We start from the raw sequence: 18,807 nt of genomic DNA, 5'->3' as shown, positions 1-18,807 counted from the left end.
GGGAGCGATCTCCTACACTGGCCGTACACCACTGGTGATCGTCGAGGGGACACTGAATAGTGTACGGTACATCCAAACCGTCATCGAACCCATCGTTCTACCATTCCTAGACCGGCAAGGGAACTTGCTGTTCCAACAGGACAATGCACGTCCGCATGTATCCCGTGCCACCCAACGTGCTCTAGAAGGTGTAAGTCAACTACCCTGGCCAGCAAGATCTCCGGATCTGTCCCCCATTGAGCATGTTTGGGACTGGATGAAGCGTCGTCTCACGCGGTCTGCACGTCCAGCACGAACGCTGGTCCAACTGAGGCGCCAGGTGGAAATGACATGGCAAGCCGTTCCACAGGACTACATCCAGCATCTCTACGATCGTCTCCATGGGAGAATAGCAGCCTGCATTGCTGCGAAAGGTGGATATACACTGTACTAGTGCCGACATTGTGCATGCTCTGTTGCCTGTGCCTATGTGCCTGTGGTTCTGTCAGTGTGATCATGTGATGTATCCGACCCCAGGAATGTGTCAATAAAGTTTCCCCTTCCTGGGACAATGAATTCACGGTGTTCTTATTTCAATTTCCAGGAGTGTAGTCTGATATTGTCAATATTTGTCAGATGATTTAATGCACACTTAATAAACTTAATTAACTGTGATTCTTGTTTAATTTCGTATCTAAAGATTGCCACATTCATTGTTTTGGAGGCGCTCCGAGTTATTGATGTCAGATTAACAGGGCCATTTTTTTACAACTTTCAGTCAAAAACCTTCCCGTCATCTAGCCCCATTTGTAATACACGGATTCCACTGCGATCAATGAAATGTGCATTATTTGTACTAAGTTACTAGTTTATCTGGAGATTCTTGCCATAACATGTTAAGTCGGCCCGAACTTATTCATCTGGCATATTATGGGGATACTCCATATGCAAGCCAAGACCTGCATATAAAATCGTGACCTACTCTGTCTCACCACATGTGTCTTTAATATCCACGTATCCTCACGTGGACTGCATTACGCACTGGCCACAGTTTTCCGTAGAGAACATAACATATATTATGTTTGAATTGTAGAAATTGCGTCGGGGCTTTCGTCATGACATGACCAATTGTGAAAGCTAACGATCCACGAATGCCACGATACGTAGCATCACGTTTCCAAAACCAAACTAAATCGCAACGCAAATTTCTTAAATAACGCCTGGCCGACGCATGCTTAAGGAGTTGTGATTTACTGCGTAGATTTACCCTATACGCTGCGCCCACTCCTTTTTGCTATAGTTAGTTGACTGGGGCACTATTCAGCTCTTGTGTTGCGTGAGCCATCGAGCCGCACTACAATAAATTAGTGGAACTAATTCTTGGCTATTTCTGCAGCAATTGGAGTCATTATTTAAGTAGGCATAACGGCAGATGAAGAACGGATTCAGAGAGGGTCTGCTATGATGATCGGAACACGTCAGTATACACCAAACAAATACCAAGAGGCATGCTCAGGAAACTTAAATAGGAACCAGTGGAAGACAGGTGAAACGCTGTAAGAAGTCTTACCAAGATTTCTAATGCCTCCTTAGTCAATTTCGTGTAGGGATCATGGAAATAAAAGGAGCGAGATTAGGGATCAAATTGAGGCATATGCGCAGCAGTTTTTTCTTGTACCTAATTTAATATAAGGGACAGTCAAATGAAAACGAGGCAGATCATGTAACGAGCATGACTCGGAAATTGGTAACGCAGTTAGAAGTGCCCTCTATTCGTAATTAAGAAGGAACAATGCAGACGTTCACTGCTGTGCCGTTTGACTGTTAGACGTGCTCGATGTGAGGTCAATGAGTCATGTGTGCGCCCGACTATACTATGGAAGCCTGGAAAGAGGAACGACGAAGCGTAGCGCTGTTTTTGACTGCGGGAGGAATGCCAGTAAGGGAAATTGATGCCCGAATATCTTCTGTGTATGACGAACAAAGTATGTCATGAAACTTCCTGGCAGATTAAAACTGTGTGCCCGACCGAGACTCGAACTCGGGACCTTTGCCTTTCGCGGGCAAGTGCTCTACCATCTGAGCTACCGAAGCACGACTGACGCCCGGTCTCACAACTCTTACTTCTGCCAGTATCTCGTCTCCTACCTTCCAAACTTTGCAGAAGCTCTCCTGCGAAACTTGCAGAACTAGCACTCCTGAAAGAAAGGATATTGCGGAGACATGGCTTAGCCACAGCCCGGGGGGGTGTTTCCAGAATGAGATTTTCACTCTGCAGCGGAGTGTGCGCTGATATGAAACTTCCTGGCAGATTAAAACTGTGTGCCCGACCGAGACTCGAACTCGGGACCTTTGCCTGTAAAGTTTGGAAGGTAGGAGACGAGACACTGGCAGAAGTAAGAGCTGTGAGACCGGGCGTGAGTCGTGCTTCGGTAGCTCAGATGGTAGAGCACTTGCCCGCGAAAGGCAAAGGTCCCGAGTCCGAGTCTCGGTCGGGCACACAGATTTAATCTGCCAGGAAGTTTCATATCAGTGCACACTCCGCTGCAGAGTGAAAATCTCATTCTGAAAGTATGTCATGTTTCCGTGTGTTTGCGTGAAGCAAACGGGCGTCACTGAGAGAAAGCAGTCGGTCAGGACAGGCTCATCGCGACGTGACCTCTTCTGTTGTTACTACGGTGGATCGCGCCGTGAGAAACGACCGACGGCGGACTGCGGAAGACATTCGGCTCGTACTGAACTGAGCAGTTCAGCGACTGAAGTCTACTGACTGTTCTAGACGGCGTCAGCATCAGCCGATGGTGCTCGTCTGAAGATGGCCTAAGACTAGGTCGAAACAGTCATTTTAATAAAATAACCATCGCTATCTAGACTGTTTCTTACAGATTTCACAAAGGTCTCGAAAGGTCCGACGGCACGCACCGACCGCCGTTTCATTCTCAGCGCACAGGCGTCACTGGATGCGGATGAGGGGCATTTGGTCAGGACACTACTCTCCCGGCAGTTACCAGTTTTCGTGCACGAAGGAGCTACCTCCTAGTGAAGTAGCTCCTCAATTGGTCTTCCAAGGGCTGAGAGCACCCGCTGCCAACAGCTCACGGCAGACCCGAACAGTCACCCATCCAGGTGCTAGCCAAGACCGGAAGCGCTTATCTTCGGTGATCTGACGCTGTTACCCCAGTGGCTAGCCCATTGGCTGATGGGAGAGCTCCTGTGGATAAATATTCGGCATATAGGAAGGAACATCAAAGGGACATTAATGAGCCGGTGGCTTTCTGGTGCTAGGCGATATCGATTCTTACTTCCATCTTTGATCCTTGTCCCTGTGCGTTTTTCTCTTTGCGTCTTTGAGGCAGGCTATTTATGGTGGCCCGCGTGCGCAAGTCGAGGAGAGTGGGTCCGCGCATGAGCCGATTCAGTCTGTGACGTGATGTGCTTTCGATGTTGTCGTTGTGGGGAGATGGCGATACCATGTCACGTGGCACGGCCGTATGCCGTGAGGACCAGTTGAGTTGGAGCAACGAAGAAGCGTGGGTCGCTGCCGGAATGTATTAAGGTTGTATTGACACGGCTGGCCAGTGGCGACCAGGATTTGCTAATACCTCCAGAGCTATGTGGATGGATGGCGTGTGAATTTCACATAAAGAAGAAAAAATTAATCGACAAGCTTTCGTGATGGGTCCCTCCTTCTATATATAGTGAATATTATTGCGTACTTAAGGACTGTTTACTGTTGCAGTTGCTCGTGCTAGTGGCCAGCAAAACATTCACTGCAGTGGTGGCGAGGCGAGTTATGTTCTGGAACGGCAATGAAATTATGTTACTGAAGTGGCTAGAAATAGTGCATCGCATTTGTAAGTTTGGATTTGATGCTTAGTGGCACGCTGAAGTAGCTGGTTCACTTGAACGTCATTTCTTAATTTAGTTATAGATTTAGAATTTTCTGGTTTTACGAATTACTGGTAGTTGTTATTTCTTAGTAATTTCTTATGTGTACTGAAATGACATTAGTTTCCTATTGGAATTTCAGATACCTATCTGACGGTCGATTGTCACGTTAGGTACTGCACGTTTGATTTATGTAGTGTCAGCCATTCGGCAAAGACAGATTACCTTAAGTCATTTGGTGTGGAGTGGCACATCTTTTCACGTAGTATCTAGATTTTTTTTTTTTTCATCAAAGGAAACTAGGGTCCTTAATTCTGTTCATTGGTTAACTTGTAATAGTGTAACTTGTATATACTACAGTGTGTCTGCCGCTCATGTTTTCCTGTTTTCAGAAACGTGTATAGTTGTCGACGCGAGCAAACCTCGCCCTGCTACCTTCAGTGTGACGGAAATCTCAGGATTTGAAATCAGGGTCGTCCGGCCGCCTTTAAGGCGCGATTTCTCTATTCCATTCAACGAGAGGCTTATTGTAGGCAGAAGATTTCCTACTACCCAAAGTTGAGCATAAGTTCACCCTTTCGATCGTGTGTTTGTGAAATCGTAATAGATTAACGTTTGCTCGCGTCCATCACATTTTCATCAAATTGACCTTTATGGATAAAGTCTAGAATCTTCCGGACGTTGAGTGTAGTAGAATGCTAAGTGTAAACAGATCAATTAATAGTACCCTTCAGGTCAGATAGCATCAAATTAATTTTACCTTTTCAGTTAGTGTAAAACTGAGTGAGAAAGGCGATAGCCGACATTGTAAACATTTTGTTATCTGTTGTTACCGGCACGTAAAGGGGCCGTTGTCACAAGTGTGACGGTTAATATTGTAAATACTAATTGTGGATAGGACATTGATATGCAGATGTTGTTAATTTATCATTACTGCTGATGAATTCATGTGTATGTGTAATCAATAAAGAAGTGTTGCAGCTACAAACTGGTTGTGTTACTGGTATACAAGGTTAGAGTGTGCAATCGCCACACCAATTAAGAATCTGTATCGGGCCTGGAAGCTGGCTCCAATGGTTGCTGGCTCCCAACTAGTAAGTCACATGGAGAAATAACGCTCGTTCCCATAAATGAGAGAAAGCTTTCGTTCCGACTGCGGTCAGTCACGCTTTTCAGAAAATATGTCAACGCAGCGGGGGCACACGCCAGAAATGATGTTCACAAAATAAGTCCACGAGCCGGCCGGAGTGGCCGTGCGGTTCTAGGCGCTACAGTCTGGAACCATGCTACCTCACGGTCGCATGCTCGAATCCTACCTCGGGCATGGATGTGTGTGATGTCCTTATGTTAGTTAGGTTTAATTAGTTCTAAGTTCTATGCGACTGATGACCTTAGAAGTTCAGTCGCATAGTGCTCAGAGGCATTTGAACCATGTTAAGTCCCCGAATTAAAATCCGGACTCGTTCGATCCTGCAGGACTCGAAAGCGATACGCGACAGAAAGAATAATCGAAATAACCTGGGAATGAGAGAAACAAAGTAAGGTCCGGGAGCAAAGGCCCGTTTAGTATGCGCAAAAGAGGATAGCGCGCTAGGCTATCGCGATGCCCCCGGCTAGGGGGTCCATCGGGGCAGACAGATGGCACGGCGACGCCGCTCCCACCGAAAACGTCCGCGGTCCCTTCCTCGGCGCGACGCGAAGCGGCCATGTTTTACGGAGATCTATATATTCAAATTGTGGGCCCGTCAGGGGCGTGACAGCGCGGGGACGCCGGCGCTCGGAGCTCACTAAGAATATTTATAAAAGCGGCCATAAATAGCGGCCAGCCAGGCATCTGGTCGTGTGCTGCGGACGCGGCATAAATCAGCCGCCAGCAGTCGCAGCCGCCGCCGCCGCCGCCGCCGCCGCTTCTGCCCGCGGCACGTCGCGTCGCGGTGCGTCGCAGCGCAGCGCCTCACGCTCGGCCCGATAAATTGACAGCGGCGGCGCTGGAAGCCGGTGGACCCGTGGCCGGGGGCCCGTGGCGCTGGCCCTAACAAAGATTAACGGGCACACCGCTCGCCGTCGCACTCCCTCCCACCCGCGACAGCTGGCCGGCGGCTCCTGCGATCGCAGACGGTACTTCCAGACTCCATTACAGAGAGTCGAGCTTGGTATGCAGGTGCAGCTACTGTGACACCTCATAATTTGCCAGGACTGCTAAAGCTAGAATGTTTTTCTAGGTGGGGAATCCACCGCCGAAAACAAAAACAGTGGGACAGAGGGGAGGGGCGAAAACCAGTGAGGGTATGCTACCTACCGGGTGATCAAAAAGTCAGTATAAATTTGAAAACTGAATAAATCACGGAATAATGTAGATAGGGAGGTACAAATTGACACACATGCTTGGAATGACATGGGGTTTTATTAGAACCAAAAAAATACAAAAGTTCAAAAAATGTCCGATAGATGGTGCTGCTTCTGATCAAAATAGCAATAATTAGCATAACGAAGTAAGACAAAGCAAAGATGATGTTCTTTACAGGAAATGCTCAATATGTCCACCATCATTCTTCAACAAAAGCTGTAGCAGAGGAATAATGTTGTGAACAGCACTGTAAAGCATGTCCGGAGTTATGGTGCGGCATTGGCGTCGGATGTTGACTTTCAGCATCCCTAGCGATGTCGGTCGATCACGATACACTTGCGACTTCAGGTAACCCCAAAGCCAATAATCGCACGGACTGAGGTCTGGGGACCTGGGAGGCCAAGCATGACAAAAGTGGCGGCTGAACACACGATCATCACCAAAAGACGCGCGCAAGAGATCTTTCACGCGTCTAGCAATATGGGATGGAGCGCCATCCTGTATTTTGGTTCTAATAAAACCCCATGTCATTCCAAGCATGTGTGTCAATTTTTACCTCTCTATCTACATTATTCCCTGGTTTATTAAGTTTTCAAATTTAAACTGACTTTTTGATCACCCGGTACATCGAAGCCACGTGATTTACAAAGAGAAAGAGAGTCATTCTAAGTGACCATATCCTCTGATGCCTCTGATAATTAACACATGTGTTATTAATATGTGAATTAAGAAGATGAAAAGAAAAACTAGTAAAAGCTGACCTTGGCGAAGATCAGTTTGGATTTCGAAGAAATGTAGGAACATGCGAGGCAATATTGACTCTACTTCTGTTAGAGAACAGGTCGAGGAAAGGCAAATCTACGTTTGTGGCATTTGTAAACTTGGAGAAAGCTTTTGACAATGTTGACTGGAATGCACTCTTTGAAATGCCGAAGGTAGCAGAGTTAAATACAGGGAGCGAAAGGCTATTTACAACTTCTACAGAAACCAAACGGCAATTATAAGAGTCGAGGGATATGAAAAGAAGAAGTGGTTGAGATGAGACTGAGGAGAGATCATATCCTATCCTCACTGTCATTCAGTCTGTACACTGATAAAACAGTAAAGGAAACCAAAGAAAAATTTGGAGTAGAAATTAAAGTTCAGCGTGAAGAGATAAAAACTCTGAGGTTTGTCGATGAACACTGTAACCCAGTCAGAGATAACAAAGGACTCGTAAGAGCAGCCGAACGGAATAGCCAGCGTCTTGAAAGGAAGATATCAACAAAAGCAAAACAATGATTACGAAATGTAGTCGACTTAAATAAGGTGATGCTGAGCGAATTATATTAGGAAATGAGACACTGAAAGTAGTTGATGAACTTTGCGGTTTGGGGAGCAAAATGACTGAGGATAGCCGAAGTATGCGGGATATAAAATATAGACTGGTAATGGCAAGAAATGCGTTTCCGAAGAATAGAAATTGGTTTACATAGAATATAGATTTAATTTAAATGTTCAAATGTGTGTGAAATATGGGACTTAACTGCTAAGGTCATCAGTCCCTAAGCTTACACACTACTTAACCTACATTATCCTAAGGACAAACACACACACCCATGCCCGAGGGAAGACTCGAACCTCCGCCGGGACCAGCCGCACAGTCTATGACTGCAGCGCCGTAGACCGCTCGGCTAATCCCGCGCGGCTAGATTTAATTGCTACGGAGTCTTTTGTGAACGAATTTGTCTGTACTGTAGTCATGTGTATGGAAGAGAAACATGGACGATAAACAGTTTAGACAGGACGAGAATAGAGGCTTTTGCAATGTGGTACAGAAGAATGCTGAAGATTAGATGGGCGGTTGCGTAACTAATGAGGAGGTATTGAACAGATTTGGGAAGACAAGAAATTTGTGATATAACTTGGAAAAGAAGGGTTCGGTTGATAGCACTTATTCTGCGATTCAATATATCACTAGTTTAATGTTGGAGGGAAGCGTGGAGGTACAAATCGTAGATGGAGACCAACAGGTCAGTACAGTAAGCAGATTCAGAAGGATGTAAGTAGCAATAGGTAGTAGGAGATAAAGAAGCTTGCACAGAATAGTACAGCATCGATAGGTGCATCAAATCAATCTTCTGACTGAAGACCACAACAACAACATGTAAATAATATCTGAAATTACACCGGCCGACCGAAGTGGCCGAGCGGTTCTGGGGGCTACAGTACGGAGCCGCGCGACCGATACGGTCGCAGGTTCGGATCCTGCCTCGGGCATGGATGTGTGTGATGTCCTTAGGTTAGTTAGGTTTAAGTAGTTCTCAGTTCTAGGGGACTTATGACCTCAGCGGTTGAGTCCTATAGTGCTCAGAACCATTTGAACAATTTTTTGAATTTACACCTGTACTCAGTGCCCTTCGATTACCTCTTTGATTGCAAAATACCTCTCAGTGGTATCGTTCACAAGTAATCTGCTTGTCGGACCAATCGAAGCAAACACATGTTTTGCTGATGTGAGCACTTCTGTGCTGTTCACTAACCGTGCTAAAGGGACGCCAACGGCGCAGTCAGGAGATGAAGACGGTCGCAATGTGAGACGAAGAGAGAGTCAGGAGAGGCAACTGTGAATGATGTGCGATCACGGTCGGACGTAAGTAAAAGTCGAATACAATTGTGGGCTTATTATTTAACATAATTTTCCTTCCCAAGAGAACTATGTCAAAAATTTACAGTGACGTAACCATGATGTGACTGATCCACTCAACTGGAGTTGCAGCCACGTAACAGGTAAAACAGAAAACATTACTGGCATGCTGTAGAAACCATCACTCTGGGCGTAGAGGACAGATGAAAACGCACATTCAACAAGAGAGCAACGAAATTTAGTATTCAGAAGTAGACATATCATGTCGCAGGTCTTTTTACTAATAGTACTCAATCATACTCTAATAAAATAAAGCCGTTGAGCAACGAAGGGTCAAATGGCAGCTGCATGGCTATAAACAGTAGAAGAGTTTTACACTAACTCAGTGTTCAATAGTAGTACAAGTAATTTATTCTTGGCTTTCGGTACCAGAATAAAGCTAACAATAAGTTAGTATATCGCTATCATTGCCAGCTTCACATTCAGTAACTATATTAGAAAGATGAAGGTGCATATCAAACAGAGAATTAAAGGAGAAAAGCAATGTTGTCTTTCATTCATTCTCGAGATATGACTGTTTCTTCCTCATAGGTAAAGTAAAAGCTGATTGCGTTAACACGGCCCAAAGGTGTTGAGATCGTCGCGATATCAGGAGTGAGGAGCCTCCGCTGTATCGCAGAGGACATCATGTAACGCCACCCAGACAGACCGCCCATTATCCATAGTGCGGTGATGAAACTTCTCACGAAATTCGAGGATCTTGCCCTGCTGCAGACAATCCAAAAGCTGGGCGATCGGAAACCAATACGGATGAAGTGGCATCAGCTGATGTGTTCCGAACGTCTTTAATTTGAACGTCTTTGGTTTGAATGATGAGAAATGACACCATACCCTTCTCGCACTCTTCCAAATTTCGTTCCCTTTACTCCCCATGCTTAACGTGGCCTGCTGATCCAAGACTAAGGCGTATGGTTGCTGCAGTGTCGTCCAGATTCTCTCGGATTTTTTGTTTTTAGTTCGCGGTGGCTTCAATCCTAGCAGAGCTTCAAGCGTCGTAACCCTATATACCCGACTGGGACGAAGATCGTGGGCCACCACTTCACACCATATCTGACTCTGTCAGCGGACTTCCAGCCTTGAAGAGCACACATCGCCGTTTGGTACCTGAATTCTGCGATGATTTTAGTGTATTTCACACATTTACTGCGAGGGAATATTTGTGAAGTTTTAATTATTACCCAGATAAAATAAATGATGCTGTACTAACAGGTTACGCTGGTAAGGAGCATACTATCCAAAATTCCTCGACGAGATTGCAAGAGGCTTTCAAGATGAATAGTCGGGGGAAGTTGTCCAAGTGGGGCTTTGCTGCACGACACCGTCCCAGCTCACTGCGTACAGGAAACCATCATACATGCTTCTACCTCTTTCGCGGATGAAGAAATCGTTGACAGCCAGTTCCAGAATGACGAGAAAATGATTTTTGAGGCCGATGTCTCCTGAAGAGCCACAATGCAGACTTCTACAATCAAAGTCTCCGCGAAGTCATCCATAATTGAGTAAACGTATTGCACTGAAGAGCGAACATGTAGAGGAACACCAGCGCCATCAACAGGTTTTCTGGTCGCAGACTGATGTTTTCGATATGATAATTAAAAATCGAAAACATCAGGCTGCGACCAGAATTATGATACTTACTTATGATCAGAAATATGATAATTAAAACTTCTTTCCCCCACGAACCATAGACCTTGCCGTTGGTGGAGAGGCTTGCGTGCCTCAGCGATACAGATAGCCGTACCGTAGGTGCAACCACAATGGAGGGGTATCTGTTTAGAGGCCAGACAAACGTATGGTTCCTGAAGAGGGGCAGCAACCTTTTCAGTAGTTGCAGGGGCAACAGTCTGGATGATTGACTGATCTGGCCTTGTAACACTAACCAAAACGGCCTTGCTGTGCTGGTACTGCGAACGGCTGAAAGCAAGGGGAAACTACGGCCGTAATTTTTCCCGAGGGCATGCAGCTTTACTGTATGGATAAATGATGATGGCGTCCTCTTGGGTAAAATATTCCGGAGGTAAAATAGTCAACCATTCGGATCTCCGGGCGGGGACTACTCAAGAGGACGTCGTTATCAGGAGAAATACAACTGGTGTTTTACGGATCGGAGCGTGGAATGTCAGATCCCTTAATCGGGCAGGTAGGTTAGAAAATTTAAAAAGGGAAATGGATAGGTTAAAGTTAGATATAGTGGGAATTAACGAAGTTCGGTGGCAGGAGGGGCAAGAATTTTAGTCAGGTGAATACAGGGTTATAAATACAAAATCAAATAGGGGTAATGCAGGAGTAAGTTTAATAATGAATAAAAAATAGGAGTCCGGGTAAGCTACTACAAACAGCATAGTGAACGCATTATTGTGGCCAAGATAGAGACGAAGCCCACGCCTACTACAGTAGTACAAGTTTATATGCCAACTAGCTCTGCAGATGACGAAAAAATTGACGAAATGTATGATGAGATAAAAGAAATTATTCAGGTAGTGAAGGGAGACGAAAATTTAATAGTCATGGGTGACTGGAATTCGAGAGTAGGAAAAGGGAGAGAAGGAAACATATCAGGCGAATATGGATTGGGGCTAAGAAATGAAAGTGGAAGCCGCCTGGTAGAATTTTGCGCAGAGCACAACTTAATCATAGCTAACACTTGGTCCACGAATCATGAAAGAAGGTTGTATACATGGAAGTGGCCTGGAGATACTGTCAGGTTTCAGATAGATTATATAATGGTAAGACAGAGATTTAGGAACCAGGTTTTAAATTGTAAGACATTTCCAGGGACAGATGTGGACTCTCACCACAATCTATTGGTTATGAACTGTAGATTAAAACTAAAGAAACTGCAGAAAGGAGGGAATTTAAGGAGATGGGACCTGGATAAACGGACTAAACCAGAGGTTGTACAGAGTTTCAGAGAGAGTATAAGGGAACAATTGACAAGAACAGGGGAAAGAAATACAGTAGAAGAGGAATGGGTAGCTTTGAGGGATGAAGTAGTGAAGGCAGCAGAGGATCAAGTAGGTAAAACGACGAGGGCTAGTAGAAATCCTTGGTGACAGAAGAAATATTGAATTTGGTTGATGAAAGGAGAAAATATAAAAATTCAGTTAATGAAGCAGGCAAAAATAAATGCAACCGTCTCAAAAATGAGATCGACAGGAAGTGCAAAATGGCTAAGAAGGCATGGTTAGAGGACAAATGTAAGGATGTAGAGGCTTATCTCACTAGGAGTAAGTTAGATACTGCCTACAGGAAAATTTAAGAGACCTTTGGAGAAAAGAGAACCACTTGTATGAATTTCAAGAGCTCAGATGGAAATCCAGTTCTAAGCAAAGAAGGGAAAGCAGAAAGGTGGAAGGAGTATATAGAGGGTCTATACAAGGGTGATGTACTTGAGGGCAATGTTATAGAAAGGGAAGAGGATGTAGATGAAGATGAAATGGGAGATATGATACTGCGTGAAGAGTTTGATAGAGCACTGAAAGACGTAAGTCGAAAAAAGGCCCCGGGAGTAGACAACATTCCATTAGAACTACTGACAGCCTTGGGAGAGCCAGTCCTGACAAAACTCTACCATGTGGTGAGCAAAATGTATTTGACAGGCGAAATACCCTCAGACTTCAAGAAGAATGTAATAATTCCAATCCCAAGCAAAGCAGGCGTTGACAGATGTTAAAATTACCGAACTATCAGTTTAATACGTCACGGCTGCAAAATACTAACGCGAATTCTTTACAGACGAATGGAAAAACTGGTAGAAGCAGACCTCGGGGAAGATCAGTTTGGATTCCGTAGAAATTTGGGAACACATGAGGCAATACTGACCCTACGACTTATCTTAGAAGCTAGATTAAGAAAAGGCAAACCTACGTTTCTAGCATTTGTAGACTTAGAGAAAGCTTTTGACAATGTTGACTGGAATACTCTCCTTCTGAAGGTGGCAGGGTAAAATACAGGGAGCGGAAGGCTATTTACAATTTGTACAGAAACCAGATGGAAGTTATAAGAGTTGAGGGGCATGAAAGGGAAGCAGTGGTTGGGAAGGGAGTGAGGAGGGGTTGTAGCCTCTCCCCGATGTTATTCAATCTGTATATTGAGCAAGCAGTAAAGGAATCAAAAGAAAAATTCGGAGCAGGTATTAAAATCCATGGAGAAGAGATAAAAACTTAGAGGTTCGCTGATGACATTGTAATTCTGTCAGAGACAGCAAAGGACTTGGAAGAGCAGTTGAACGGAATGGACAGTGTCTTGAAAGGATATAAGATGAACATCAACAGAAGCAAAACGAGTATAATGGAATGTAGTCGAATTAAGTCGGGTGATACTGAGGGAATTTAATTAGGAAATGAGACACTTACAGTAGTAAAGGAGTTTTGCTATTTGGAGAGCAAAATAACTGATGATGGTCGAAGTAGAGAGGACTTAAAATGTAGACTGGCAATGGGAAGGAAAGCGTTTCTGAAGAAGCGAAATTTGTTAACATCGAGTATAGATTTAAGTGTCAGGAAGTCGTTTCTGAAAGTATTTGTATGGAGTGTAGCCATGTATGGAAGTGAAACATGGACGATAAATAGTTTGGACAAGAAGAGAATAGAAGCATTCGAAATGTGGTGCTACAGAAGAATGCTGAAGATTAGATCGGTAGATACTTAACTAATGAGGAGGTACTGAATAGGACTGGGGAGAAGAGGAGTTTGTGGCACAACTTGACTAGAAGAAGGGATCGGTTGGTAGGACATGTTCTGAGGCATGAAGGGATCACCAATTTAGTATTGGAGGGCAGCGTGGAGGGTAAAAATCGTAGGGGGAGTCCAAGAGATAAATACACTAAGCAGATTCAGAAGGATGTAGGCTGCAGTAGGTACTGGGAGATGAAGAAGCTTGCACAGGATAGAGTAGAATGGAGAGCTGCATTAAACCAGTCTCAGGACTGAAATCCACAACAACAACAACAACAATTAAAACTTTGTAAGTACTCCTCACAGTCAAAAGCACTAACGTGGGTTGAACATGCTGAAGCCGGCCGCTGTGACCGAGCGGTTCTAGGCGCTTCAGTCCGGAACCGCGCTGATTCTACATTCTCAGGTTCGAATCCTGCCTCGGCCATGGATATGTGTGATTTCCTTAGGTTATTTAGCTTTAAGTAGTTCTAAGTCTAGGGGACTGGTGACCTCAGATGTTAAGTCCCATAGTGCTCAGGGCAATTTGAACCATTTTCAACCTGCCGATAATGGACGTCAACTTTGACCCGTGAAGTAATGACGTTAGGTGGCGGAATGTAAACGCGAGCAAACAGAGATATAGTAGAAGACTGACAATATTTATTTTGTTATTTCGTTATTACGTGCTGTGTACTTTTCCTATAGCTTGAGACCGTGTGTGATGAGCTTTATCCCAGTCGAATTCGCACGGCAAGTCAACGACTGATGGTTCAGCAGGCAGGAAAGAGTTGTTTTTAGGCAATTTTCTTTGCTCGTAGGCCGATCCACCATCTCCACCTCAGAAAATAGGTCACACAAAGAGATCAAACACAATAACACACTGGTCAAAGTTGACACTATGCACATATACTGTATATGGTGTCCACGACTACCTTACCTCAGTTTGACTGACGACTGCGGCGATAGAAATGGGATCCGGTCACAGGTTAAAATAAAGATAAAATTGTCAGACCATGAGAACAGCATATCACATATGATGGGAGAGGGAAGGGAGATGTGATATTTGTGTGCCATAACCTATTCACGATGGGCAAGGTTGTGTGCATAAGAGCAGTTAACAATAATTTTTCTTTTGTTCCCCAGACCTCAGCTGAGTCCTAACGGACTCCCACTGCTGATAGCGCCCAAACAGTTCAGATGGAGCGCACGTAACACTACATATAAAGTACATCCACAGAAGTTAGGTTGATGAGTGAGGAGAGGGCGGATAGTAAACATTATTCTACAACTACTGAAAGGAACTGTCCAAGACGACTTTCATTTTGTTTCTGGTATGCTTCTGCTCGGAAACCGCTTTTATAACGGATTTTCAGTGTAGCTCATGGAAAGAGAATACGTATGGTGTGACCATATATCTTTTGCTTAAGAACTAGCACCTTCTCCTCTTCTCCTGCTTACCCAAGAATAATCTCTGCAAGTATGAATGTGTGGGTGTGTTTATGCTGGTAAGGGAAAAGGAAACTTTCTTGTGCTCTCTGTTAATGTAGTGCTAAACTTGATAATCATCTTCAGAGAGGTCTGTCAAAGTAGCGTCTCCGCGATTCAGAGCGTTTCCTTCTTTTTCTCTCCGAAGTACTGTCTTGTGCTGATAAATTGTTTTGTTAATTTCATTAAATACTTCTGCCGGTTTACATAGCTCTGTATTTGAAGACGCATGCCTATACCAGTTCCTTTGGCGCTTCAGTGTATGTAAAACACTGACAAAAAGAAAGGGAAGGATGATAGGGCATGTATTACGGCATCAGGGAGTAACTCCTGTGGTACTAGTGGGAGCTGTAGAGGGTAGAAACTGTAGGGAAAGAAAGATATTGGGAATATATCCTGTAAGTAAGCTGTTTAGGTTTTTATGTTGGTAACGCCACGTAGCACTCTGTATGAAAATCACTGACTGTGCTGTGTGCAGTCTATGGCTGGTTTGCATTGTAGGAATATTTGTGATTGTAGTGTTGGGCAGTTGGATGGGAACAGCGCGTAGCGTTGCGCAGTTGGAGGTGAGCCGCCAGCAGTGGTGGATGTGGGGAGAGAGATGGCAGAATTTTGAGAGCAGACGATCTGGACGTATATATATATATATATATATATATATATATATATATATATATATAATCATTTGCTAACTACGCCTGTCAGTAGTTAGTGCCTTCAGTAGTTAGAATCCTTTATTTAGCTGGCAGTATTGGCTCTCGCTGTATTGCAGTAGTTCGAGTAACGAAGATTTTTGTGACGTAATTGATTCATGAAAGGTAGAGGTTATTGTTAGTCATGGCCATTCTTTTGTAGGGATTATTGAAAGTCAGACTGCGCTGCGCTAAAAATATTGTGTATCAGTTTAGTGTTGATCAGAATAAGTAAAGAGAGAAATGTCTGAGTACTTTCAGTTTTGCTCAGCTGTTTGAGGATCAAATAACGAAGGAGGTTCACCAACACTGTCATTCATAAATTTTTTCTAAGGCGACGTTTCAATTCAACAAATAATTGCGGACGTATGATGCAAGTGCTACTCTGCAGCGCGGGACAGGAATTCGTGGCGGGCCGTATAAAACCATTCGGAAGACTGTTGACTCAAAAAGAGATGAGGTCATCAGCCCCAGGCTGGAGAAACCTTCGCCCAGATACTGTCTCTGGTGAAGATAATAGCCCCAGCAAGAGCATGCAGACGTGACCAAGAAATGATAAGTTACACAGTGGCTCGAAAAGTGTCGCTAACAAATTGGTGTAACGTTCATAATCCTTACACACTGTGATTGGTTGCAGTACATAGATTTATTATTATGTCACACTCACGGAGAACTAATCGTACGATACGGCTGATGATTACGTGAGTAAAATCTTGTGAGCCGGCCGGAGTGGCCGAGCGGTTCTAGGCGCTACAGTCTGGAACTGCGCGATCGCTATGGTCGCAGGTTCGAATCCTGCCTCGGGCATGGATGTGTGTGATGTCCTTAGGTTAGTTAGGTTTAAGTAGTTCTAAGTTCTAGGGGTCTGATGACCTCAGCAGTTAAGTCCCATAGTGCTCAGAGACAAAATCTTGTGGCAGAAGCTGCAAACGAATTGAAACTGCTGCTTTTCCACGCGAGGAAGTCGAGCAGCCTCCGGATCCTGCGATTAAGCAGGGGCCTGCCACAGTAGTTCATTGTACCCTGGTAAATATTTAGTGGTTGAGCTGAGGAATGGCTTAAGCAGGCCCGCGGCGGCGCGACCGGAAGCCGGCGCGGCGGCCGGCCGGTTCCCGCGGGGCGGCAGGTAGCGAGACAGCGCGCGCCTTGTGGCGCCCGGTAGCTGCCTTGTAAAGCTGTCGCCAGGCGCGCTAAGCCGCCCGTGTTTGCCGTCCGGAGCCAGCAGCCGCCGCGCTATCAAACTACCGGGGTCCCGCGACGCGTAAACACCGCGCCTCGGTCTCGTCTCGTTAGCAGCGGCGGAAGGGCGCACGAGCCGTTCCCAGGGCCACAGCCAGCTGCACTATTAATCACGACAGCTGACCACCGTCTGACGGCGTCTGTCGTCTCCCAACTCCCAATTGTGGCGTCCAGTCAGCTGTTCAGTGACTTAACACGGGAAGCATTCACCCAACGGGCTGCAGACGTTACTCACCTTTCGCACCATTGTAGTTTATACACTACTGGCAATTAAAATTACTACGCCAAGAAGAAATGCAGATGACAAACGGGTATTCATTGAACAAATATATTTCACTAGAACTGCCGTGTGATTACAAATAGAGCTTGGATGACGTGTACAGGTACAGCTGCCCATGCAGCTTCAACACGATACCACAGTTCATCAAGAGTAGGGACTGGCGTATTCTGGCGAACCAGTTGCTCGGCCACTATTGACCAGACGTTTTCAGTTGGTGAGAGATCTGGAGAATGTGCTGGCTAGGGCAGCAGTCAAACATTTTCTATATCCAGAGAGGCCTGTGCAGAACCTGAAACATGCGATCGTGCATTATCCTGCTGAAATGAATGAATGAATGAATGGTAGAGCCACCGGTCGTAGCACGTCTGAAATATAACGTCCACTTTTCAAAGTGCCGTCAATATGAACAAGAGGTGACCGAGACGTGTAACCAATGGCACCCCATACCATCACGCCGGGTGATACGCCAGTATGGAGATGACGAATACACGCTTCCAATGTGCGTTCACCGCGATGTCACCAAACACGGATGCGACCATCACGATGCTGGATTCATCCGATCGTCGTTGAGTACACCATCGCAGGCGCTGCTGTCTGTGATGCGACAAGGGTAACTGCAGCCATGATCTCCGAGCTCATAGTCCATGCTGCTGCAAACGTCGTCGAACAGTTCGTGCAGATGGTTGTTGTCTTGCAAACGTCCCCATCTGTTGACTCAGGGATCGAGACGTGGCTGCACGATCCGTTACAGCCATGCGGATAAGATGCCTGTCATCTCGACTGCTAGTGATATGAGGCCGTTGGAATCCAGCACGGCGTTCCGTATTACCCTCTTGATCCCACCGATTCCATATTCTGCTAACAGTCATTGGATCTCGACCAACGCGAGCAGCAGTGTCGCAATACGATAAATCGCAATCGCGATAGGTTACAATCCGACCTTTACCAAAGTCGGAAATGTGATGGAACGCATTTCTCCTCCTTACACGAGGCATCACAACAACGTTTCACCAGGCAACGCCGGTCAACTGCTGTTTGTGTATGAGAAATCGGTTGGAAACTTTCCTCATGTCAGCACGTTGTAGGTGTCACCACCGGCGCCAACCTTGTGTGAATGCTCTGAAAAGCTAATCATTTGCATATCACAGCATCTTCTTCGAGTCGGTTAAATTTCGCGTCTGTAGCACGTCATCTTCGTGGTGTAGAAATTTTAATGGCTAGTAGTGTAATATCATATAGGGCACCAGGGAGCAAGCAGAAGTGCCGCAATGGGGGAACATGACTTGGCATGGACTCGACTAATATCTGAAGTAGTGCTGGAGGGAACTGACACCATGAATACTGCAGGTCTGTGCACAAATCCGTAAGAGTACGAGGGGGTGGAGACTTCATCTAAACAGCACGTTGCAAGGCATCCCAGATATGCTAAACAATGTTTCTCTCTGGGGAGTTTGGTGGCCATCGCAAGTGTTCAAACTCAGAAGAATGGTCCTGGAGCCACTCTGTTGCAATTCTGGACCTATGGGGTGTCGCCTTGTGCTGCTGGAATTGCC

Source organism: Schistocerca serialis, chromosome 5 (genome assembly GCF_023864345.2).
Source record: "Schistocerca serialis cubense isolate TAMUIC-IGC-003099 chromosome 5, iqSchSeri2.2, whole genome shotgun sequence".
NCBI classification, from domain to species: Eukaryota; Metazoa; Arthropoda; class Insecta; order Orthoptera; family Acrididae; genus Schistocerca; species Schistocerca serialis.
Note: the sequence above shows the minus strand (reverse complement) of the source record.